Source organism: Rhinolophus hipposideros (genome assembly GCF_964194185.1).
Source record: "Rhinolophus hipposideros genome assembly, chromosome: 9".
Taxonomy (NCBI): Eukaryota; Metazoa; Chordata; class Mammalia; order Chiroptera; family Rhinolophidae; genus Rhinolophus; species Rhinolophus hipposideros.
In genome coordinates, this window is record NC_138055.1 from 69313833 (window position 1) to 69323176 (window position 9344).

Here is a 9344-nt window from a genome sequence, read left to right on the forward strand (position 1 = left end):
GTCCAACTGACTCAAATATCTTATTGGCAAGTATGTTACGTGCCATTGAGTCAGTTGCAACTCCTGGCAACCCTATGAATGAAAGACTCTTTGGATCTTATTGGCATAACAGAATAAAATCATTTACCCACAAGCTGATGGGGGTCCAGAAAACTCTTCAGGGCAACTGTTTGCCTTGTATAATATTAGCTCAGTTACTTTGAAATTTGGCACCTCCATACTAACACATTTCTGTGATTACCTCAGTAAAAAAGAGACAACAATAGGGATCACACACTTATTGTCTAATATTTGTTCCAAAAAAAGGGGCACATTACACTTCCAGTCATGTTTCATTGGTCAAAACTGATCAAGCCAAAGGAGTATGAGACTCTCTTCGTCCCAGGATGTAAGAAAGACCAGAAATATTGTTGAGGATTACTAGTATCTCTATGTCACATGAGTATGAGGGAGGCAAATTAAGCAGTTTGGTGAACGATATATCCAGAAGTAGTATTCTAGAAATGTTCCAAGGAAATAAGTTGTAAAACAAGGGAAATAAGGAAAAAAAGAATGTGGTGGACCACAAACACCAAGAGGCTACAATGAAATGGAGATCCCAAGCTGTCCAAAGCTTTGCTGAAAATGGGATAGTAGACTAAGTGCGATGGAAAAGTAGAAGCGAGGTCAAAGAATGAGCACCGAGACACACAGTTTTCGACACTTGTTTAAAATGGCACTTATTGTCAATGGCACTTATTACCAATGGGGATATGTATCTAAAGTGGTTTTGGAGCAAATCTCATTGCCAGTAAGTCATTGGGCTGAGAAGCTGAAGCATTTGAAAGGTATTCTTTGTGGGAGTTGTAGTTTCCCATAGTGGTAAGAAGACAATGAGCCTGGTAATAGAATCTTCAGTGACTGCAGGAGATAAAGCAGGAATATAACCTTGTGTTACATGAAAGAGAGAGAGTGAGTGGGTAGTATAAACTAAGGAAAAAGAACCGAGGTGCTGAGAGAGGAGAAACCGTGAAGGGAGTGTGCACTGAGAAGGAGTAAACCTCTTCTCTAGTCTAGACCCATGTTCAGGGGTTCTGGAAGGAACACAATGGAAAGAAAAACAATATAAATAAAAACCCAGCCACCATTTGAGAGTGCTGCAGGGAAAGCAGGGACCATGGAGAATTTACAGCATTTGAATGTGTGACGATTAGATAGTTTCTCAAATACTGAGAATTTATAAAGATATAAGGGATCTTTCTTTTGACAGAGGGTACACTGATTGTGTTTGGGGAGTCAGTAAATGGTGAGACATTGAGTCCAATTAGGGAATGTATAGAGCCATATGGGTGATTGTGAAAGTATGGGATTTTGGTTGTTTCTGAAATAAATAGGGATATAAATGTTTAGATTAATTATGATGGTCTTGGGAAATTGGGTAATCTATTCTAATTATAGTTTTCTTTTTAAGATTAATCAGTTACACAGTTTGGAAGCAGACAGCATGTAAGCCAAGGGAGGGGCAGTCTTACTAGGAACATAAGATACTCAGCACATCTCCATAAATTTCATCTGGGGCTGTCCCTGTTTAAGGGAATAGTGACAAGGGAAGACAGAGCACTGTGTATCTCCTGTAAGTAGCAGAGCAGGGTGAGTTAGGGCTACAGAAGGCGCAGTACTGCTAAGAATACTTGCTCTTCTGAACAGTTTTCTGGGTTGAAAACTTGCAAATAATAATTTCTATTTTAACTTTCTACAGTTATATTTTATGGTGTATGGTTACAAGCACAAACTCAAAACCAGACTACACGTATGTGTGTCCAGATACTCGTTGTGTCCTCAGACAAGTTATTAGACCTTTCTGGGCTTCAGTTTCTATATCTAGGAAACTACGATATAGAGTTATTACAAAGCTTACATGAGGTAAGACATGAGAAATATTTGGGAAAATGACTGGCACATAATTTTTGATATTATAATTATTACTATAAATAATTGTTATCATCTTTCATTAAATAGACCTTTCAAAGTATAGTTGAATCATTTTTCTATTTTTGGTTACAATATATTAGTAAATATTTATGGAGATCTCTAAAGATGTTCAGGCTTTGTTTTTTGCTTGTTTATTCATCAAAAAAAGAAAACCAAGGATTTGTTTTTAATTGTAGATGTTAAATTTTAGATTTAATATTTAGGTCTAATATTTTAAGACACTGAGTTAGAGATTGTTTTGTATTTATCTGTAAATGCTGAACAAGTGGGCATTTTAGTGTTGTGATTTTAACCCTTACCAGGAAAGTATAAAGTATTTGAAAAAAACCACCAGAGAGCTACCTCTCTTTAGGGTGTTTCAGAAGTAAGTGAACCAATTGAAAAATATGCCTTAGCCGCTATGGAAGGCAGTGTGGAGGTTCCTCAAGAAATTACGAATAGAATTACCATATGACCCAGCAATCGCTCTCCTGGGTATCTACCCCAAAAATATAAAAGCATTTCTCTATAGAGACACGTGTACGCCAATGTTCATTGCAGCTTTGTTTACGGTGGCTAAGACATGGAAACAACCAAAATGTCCTTCGATAGATGAATGGATAAAGAAGTTGTGGTACATATACACAATGGAATACTATTCGGCGTTAAGGAAAGATGATATAGGAACATTTGTGACAACATGGATGGATCTCGAGAGAATAATGCTAAGTGAAACAAGTCAGACAGAAAAAGCAGAGAACCCTATGATTTCACTGATATGTGGTATATAAACCAAAAAGAACAAGACAAACAAATGAGAAACAAAAACTCATAGACACAGACAATAATTTAGTGGTTACCAGAGGGTAAGGGGGTGGGGGGTGGGTGATGAGGGTAAAGGGGATCAAATATATGGTGATGGAAGGAGAACTGACTCTGGGTGGTGAACACACAATGGGATTTATAGACGATGTAATACAGAATTGTACACCTGAAATCTATGTAAATTTACTAACAATTGTCACCCCAATAAAATTAATTATTAAAAAAAAAAAAGAAAAATATGCCTTATACCAATAATAACCAATATTGAATATTTGGATTTTAAGGCAATATTTTTTTTTCCAGTTGCAGAATATAAGACATTGCTCAAACCCATCAAGCATGCAAATTTGGTGGCGGTGGTGGTGGGGATGGTGGGGATTTTAATGTTTTTCAGTCAGCTTGTGTTGTTTTCTTAATATCTTTATCAGAATCTGGTGCCAAGTTTTATCTGCTTCCAGAATGAGTGAAGAGAATTTCCATATTTTTCTCTTTTTTCAAGGATATTGAAGTTATACATTTTGTAATAGATGTGGACTCTAAAATAGTCTTGTTAGAAGACTTGTTGGAAAAATACTTCAACTCTTTTTACTAATTTATTTCTAATTTTAAAAATTCTCATGTATTTTAACTTATGTTTTCATCAAATTGACATGCTGTTTTTCTCAAAAACTGTCTACTTTCTTAAGATTTAAAATTTTCTGGATAGAATTACATGCAGTAATTCTTACAAATTTTTTTATGCCTGTTCTATTTCCTCCATTCTGTCTGCCTTTTTATTTTCTTGCTTATTGTTTTTGTTTTGTTTTGTTTTGTTTTGTGTTTTTGTTTTGTTTTGTTTTGCTTTACCATAGCTTTATTTCTTTTATTCACTGGTCAGATAAATAGCTCTTGAACACATTTATCAATTTTATGTTTTATCTTTGATATACCAGTAATTAATTTTAGTTTTAATATGATTTCAGAAACTTCCCTTTTTTTGTTATCTTTTTCCAGTTTCTTAAGTTGAATCCTCATCACATTCATATTTATTTTTTTCTCACCTCACCTCACTTGAAGAAAGATAATTACGTAAGGAGATAGAGGTATTAATTAATCTTATTGTGGCAATCATTTTGCAATATGTGAGTTTACCAAATCATCATGTTGTATACTTTAAACTTACATATGTTATATGTCAATAATATATCAAGAAAGCTGGAAAAAATTACATATATATGTATATGTATATGTATATATACAGAGGGTGCAAAAAAAGGTATACACGTTTTAAGAAAGGAAAAGAACTGTATTAAAATTGTAATACTCAATATGTACCAATTACAAAAGATGAATACTAGTCATGTGTATATATATTTTTGGCACCCACAGTATACATATTTTGTGATCAAAGGTGTGATCAAAAAATACAGTGAATGTTTAAATTTTAAAAAATTATGTAATGTAAAAGACACATTGTTTTTAATCCCATTGAAACTATCCCTGCTCACTTCTAACACACTTATCCCATCATTCTTGCCACTTTCTGAAGCCGTTCTGGAAGTCCTCTTTCATGAGTGTCTTTAGTTGTGCTGTCCTGACTGCCTAGATGTCCTGAATCATTTTGACTTTGGGGAAGAGCAGAAGTCACATGGTGCCAGGTCTGGTGAATAAGGTGGAGAGCACACTGTAATGTTTTATTTGACAGAAATTGCCATATACCAGAAGCGATGTATGACGCGGAGAGTTCTCATGATGGAGGATGATTTATGGCACACTTTAAAACACACCTTCTCTCAACCATAGCTCACCCGAATGACTACACCAAATAAGTTGAAACTTGTCACACACTCTTACTAAGGTTCATGGTACTGCTTCCCGTATGAGAGTTTCCCCACCTTTCTATTGGATGATACTAGGCAGCAGCATTCACCGTATTTTGTAATCACACCTTCATATATATACTATATGTTATTTTATTAAGACATAAGCAGAGTGTATTTTTACATAAAGGGATTTTGAAGTACAATAGTTGGGTACAAATACTGCCTTTAGTTGATAGCTATATGGCCTTGAAGTACTTGCTTTCTAGTCTAGGGTAAAACCTATAGATTTGCACTTTATTTTTCTTACAGCAGTAGTTGCTGTGATTGTTAAATGTGTAAGGCCTATAGTACTTTGATTAAAACAAAACAGTTTTTATTAATCTATTAAATTGTAAGTGCTACTAACATTGTTTTAATATTATCCTTTATGATTATACTTTGCATTTTACTAAATGTGTAAATGTCTGAAAGGTATATTTGTTTTTTTTCAACTGTTTCTGTTCCTTACAAATGTAATATGATCAAGGAACATAATTGTTTTATGAGAATTTTATCATCATAGAGAGGTACGGTACTTAAAACTTGAGACTGATTTCACCTGGCCTAGATAGCATTCTGAGCTCCATAATTTTCAAATTGCATGATATTGTATAAAATTAATTAAATCCCTCACTATATTTTTCTTTAAAATGAAAATCATATTGTACTTAATTCACAGACCAGTTTAGTGGAATATATGAGTTAATTGCTATAAAATTGTAAAATAGTCTCTGGCACACTGTAAGAGCTCATTAAAGATAGCCATTATTAATATCATATATGGAGCTCTTTAAGGGAGAATATGCAATTTATTTTGTAAAATGGTTATCCATTTGCTTTGCTTAACATATATGAAAGTCTGACAATTAAGTTTGTGAACTTATTGCAATGATGTAGCTAACCTTTTTTGATATTAGTGGGATTAGTCATTATTAATTTATACTAACTGGACAAACAGTTAACTAAGTTTACTATTTGGAAGTGTTGAAAGGCTGCATGAAAAAGTTAGAAGACCAGAACTTTCGCCAACAATTCATGGCTCTTGCATCACGACAATGCACCAGCTCACACGGCACTGTCTGTGAGGGAATTTTTAGCCAGTAAACAAATAACTGTATTGGAACACCTTCCCTACTCACCTGATCTGGTCCCCCATAACTTCTTTCTTTACCCAAAGATAAAGGAAATATTGAAAGGACGACATTTTTATGAGATTCAGGACATCATGGGTAATGCAATGACAGCTCTAATGGCCATTCCAGAAAAAGAGTTGCATTTTTTTTTTTATTTGTCAGAGTTTTTTATTTATTTCTTTTTCTTTTTTTAAAATTAGTTTCAGGTGCACAAGACAAAGTAATACTTAGACGTTTATCATTTATATCCCTCACATTGTGTGAACACCCCTCCCCCATCCACTACACCTCTGACATCGTACAGAGCCATTACAGTTCCACTGTCTCTATTCCTAATGCTGTACTCCACTTCTTGTAAGAATATATATACATATACATATATATATGTATATGTATATGTATATATGTATATAAAATTTATATATATATATAAAATTATAATTGGCATTCATTATTGTTCAGATTCTGGTGTACAGTGCAGTCACCAGGCATCTACATCATTTCTGAGGTGGTCTCCCACGTGGGACACGTGTCCATCGGTACCCTACAAAATCTTTACAACATTATTGAAAGAATAAGTAAATGAACTAATCAGAAACAGTTTTGGAGACAAAGAGAAAAAACTGAGGGTTGCTAGATGGGCGAGGGGGTGAGGATAAGGGGGAAGGTGAGGGGATTAGAAAACAGTCGGTAACCAAAATTGTTTTGAAGGGTGGACTAAGCACTGGTGTCAGTGCATAGCTTCTCAAGGGGAGTATTTGGAAGATGATCGTAGTGATATTCAGCAATGAGGTATGTAGCACTTTTTCCAGGATGAGTTTATGAACTTAATTGTCAGACCTCATGTGTATCCATATTTTTATTTTTAATGCTACTTAATTTCAAGTCTAATTATTTTAAATACAGTAGTTAGATTTGACTATTTGTCACACGAGAATTTTATCTTAATAAACTTTCAAATTTAATGTTTCAACTAATACAAATTGTCTTCTATGTGTTTTGTCTATTTATGCTTTGCTTTTTATATTTTCTTGCTTCCTCTGTTACATGTACCATGTTTCCCCAAAAATAAGACCTAACCAGAAAATAAGCCCTAGCATGATGTTTCAGGATGACGTCCCCTGAACATCTTTTGAAGCGAGCAAAAATTAATTTAAGACCCTGTCTTATATTACATTAGGCCCAGTCTTATAGTAAAATAAGACCAGGTCTTATATTAATTTTTAAATATAATTAAATATATGTATATAATTAAATATACAAATATTTATATTTTATATTTTATATGGCTCATTCTTTATGACTTTTTTTTTCTCAAAAATAAGAGCAAGTTGCTTGCAATTCATAAAGGATGCCAACCACATTCTAAATTTATTATTTGGTTCTATTTGGTTCTTACATTATTTAATTTAAAAGTATTTTCTTCTTGTGAGTCTTCTAGATACTAATATGATTCCTTGTAATGATTTTTTTTCCATATACTCTTTTTGTTTTTATATTATAGCTATTATTCATTGTGTTACTTAGGGTAGGCTAAGTGCTATAGAAATGAAGCAAACAAATGCAGCAACACAATAGAAATTTATATTTTGCTCTCAAAACAATAGTTGACAATGTACAGGGTGGCAGATCGTCTGTCCTCTATGAGTTTAGTCAATGACCCGAGGTACTATTTTATATATCTTTACAAATGCATGAGTCTTTCTTATCCTCTGTATGCACCTAACAAAAGAATAAAAAACAAAGAATCGAATGGATAAGATATTTTAATTAACCGTAACTGGAAACAGAACACATCATTATTGCTCCTATCATATTGATGGGAACTCAGCCACATATGTACATCTAACTCTAAATGAGCCTGAGAAATGAGGCCATCTGTGTGTGCCAAAGAAGAGGAAATGGGTTTGGTTAACAGCTAGCAGTCTCTGAGAATCTCTCAAACAGGGCAATCTATGATATCTCAATATGTTAGCCAGGATGAAATAGACTTTGTTGTGTATCATTTTAAATAAATATTAATTTGCAACACTGCCCCTTTAAACCTCCTTTGTAAGACTATTTTTTACACATGCATAAAATTTCAAATTCATCTCATAGCTTTTCCAATAATTTGCATATATTAGCAAATATCTCAGTCTTCGATTGTTACAAAGTGTCCTGTACAAGTTAATATCAAAAAGTAAATTTTTCACACAATTTAAAACTTATTTCCTACTCATCTTTAGCATGATTTAGACTTTGAGATCTACAGGGGAGGGAGTGAGCATTGAACCTTTTTACTAATACTTAGGTACAGAGTAGAACTATCAGTGACTATTAGTTCTACAGAAATGGGAGTCACATCCTTAGTTGTATGAATGGAGGACAAGGTGTTATATAAAGATCCAAGCCAGTTCCTGATTCTTAGTAGAATTCAGGTGTGGCTTTTGAATCTGTTCCCTACTGAAATGCAGTCTTCTTTCTACCTCAATTGCCTTGCTCTATGTAACTCGAGATAGTTCATGGGGAGAAAGTGAATTCTCAGTAGGATTTATTTGTATATGGATTTTTTATCTTCTTAGCCTCCTGGTTGTAGTCAAAAGCTACTTCTAGAAAGCATGAATTCACATTAGCATTCCCCAACTCCCCCCAGTTACCACTGCATTTTCTTCAGAATCCCACCTCTCTTTCCCAATTCTTCTTTGGATACGCAACCTCTGTCTAAATGCAGAAATATGGCAAGTGTAATAGTGTTCAGGGCTAAGGCAGTACCATTGCTCAGTTTCTCAAATCCATATTTACTGAGTCAGGTGATAGCTATTTGGAATGTTATGAAGCATAGCTTCAACATAATCAAAATGGTATTTTATAAATGATGCCTTTGGTCGCCAGAACATGAAGCGTGAGTAAAATGTTTCTTAATCCAGATTTACATGCTTTATTATTGGTGCCAGTTTCTTTTTGCATTAAATTTTCTGACAGGCCTAATTTTAACTTCTATTATGAGTTTTCATCATTTTTCCAGTGACTTTACACATAGTTTTTAAGTGATTACCTTATTCTTTTTCATTTAAATGTTAGGTTATATATTAGCCCAGTAGTACACGTATATAATTTACAAGTAAAAATGAAAGTTCTAACCGAATAAATGTGCTGTAATTTGTCTAGACTTTATTATTGTTAGATCCACAATCAAAAAATGGGAACACTGTTCTAAATAACAGCTTACCTGGGTTCTCTCACTTATCTTAGGCCGTCTTACTCAAAGTGTGTTTTTCAAATTATCAGTAGGCAAATTTTTGTTACTGATCTACAAAGAAGTAATACAGAAATTGGAGTAAGCATTTAGAAATGCATATAGAAACAGACATTGCCACAATATCCAAGTACATGATCATTACCTCAGTTTTCTTTTTTTTTTCCTACAAGTTTTCTTCTGTGACTCAGCGGGAAAATAGCCTTTCACCAGAGATAGTTTGAGAAGTACTCTCTGAGGTATACTTAGCACTAACGCCATTATGTTTCATTTCCATTTTCCTAAGTTAACGTCCATATTTAGGCTTCCCAGATCATCCCTCACCAGTCAGATTTTGATCTCTAAACTGCTCTCTAC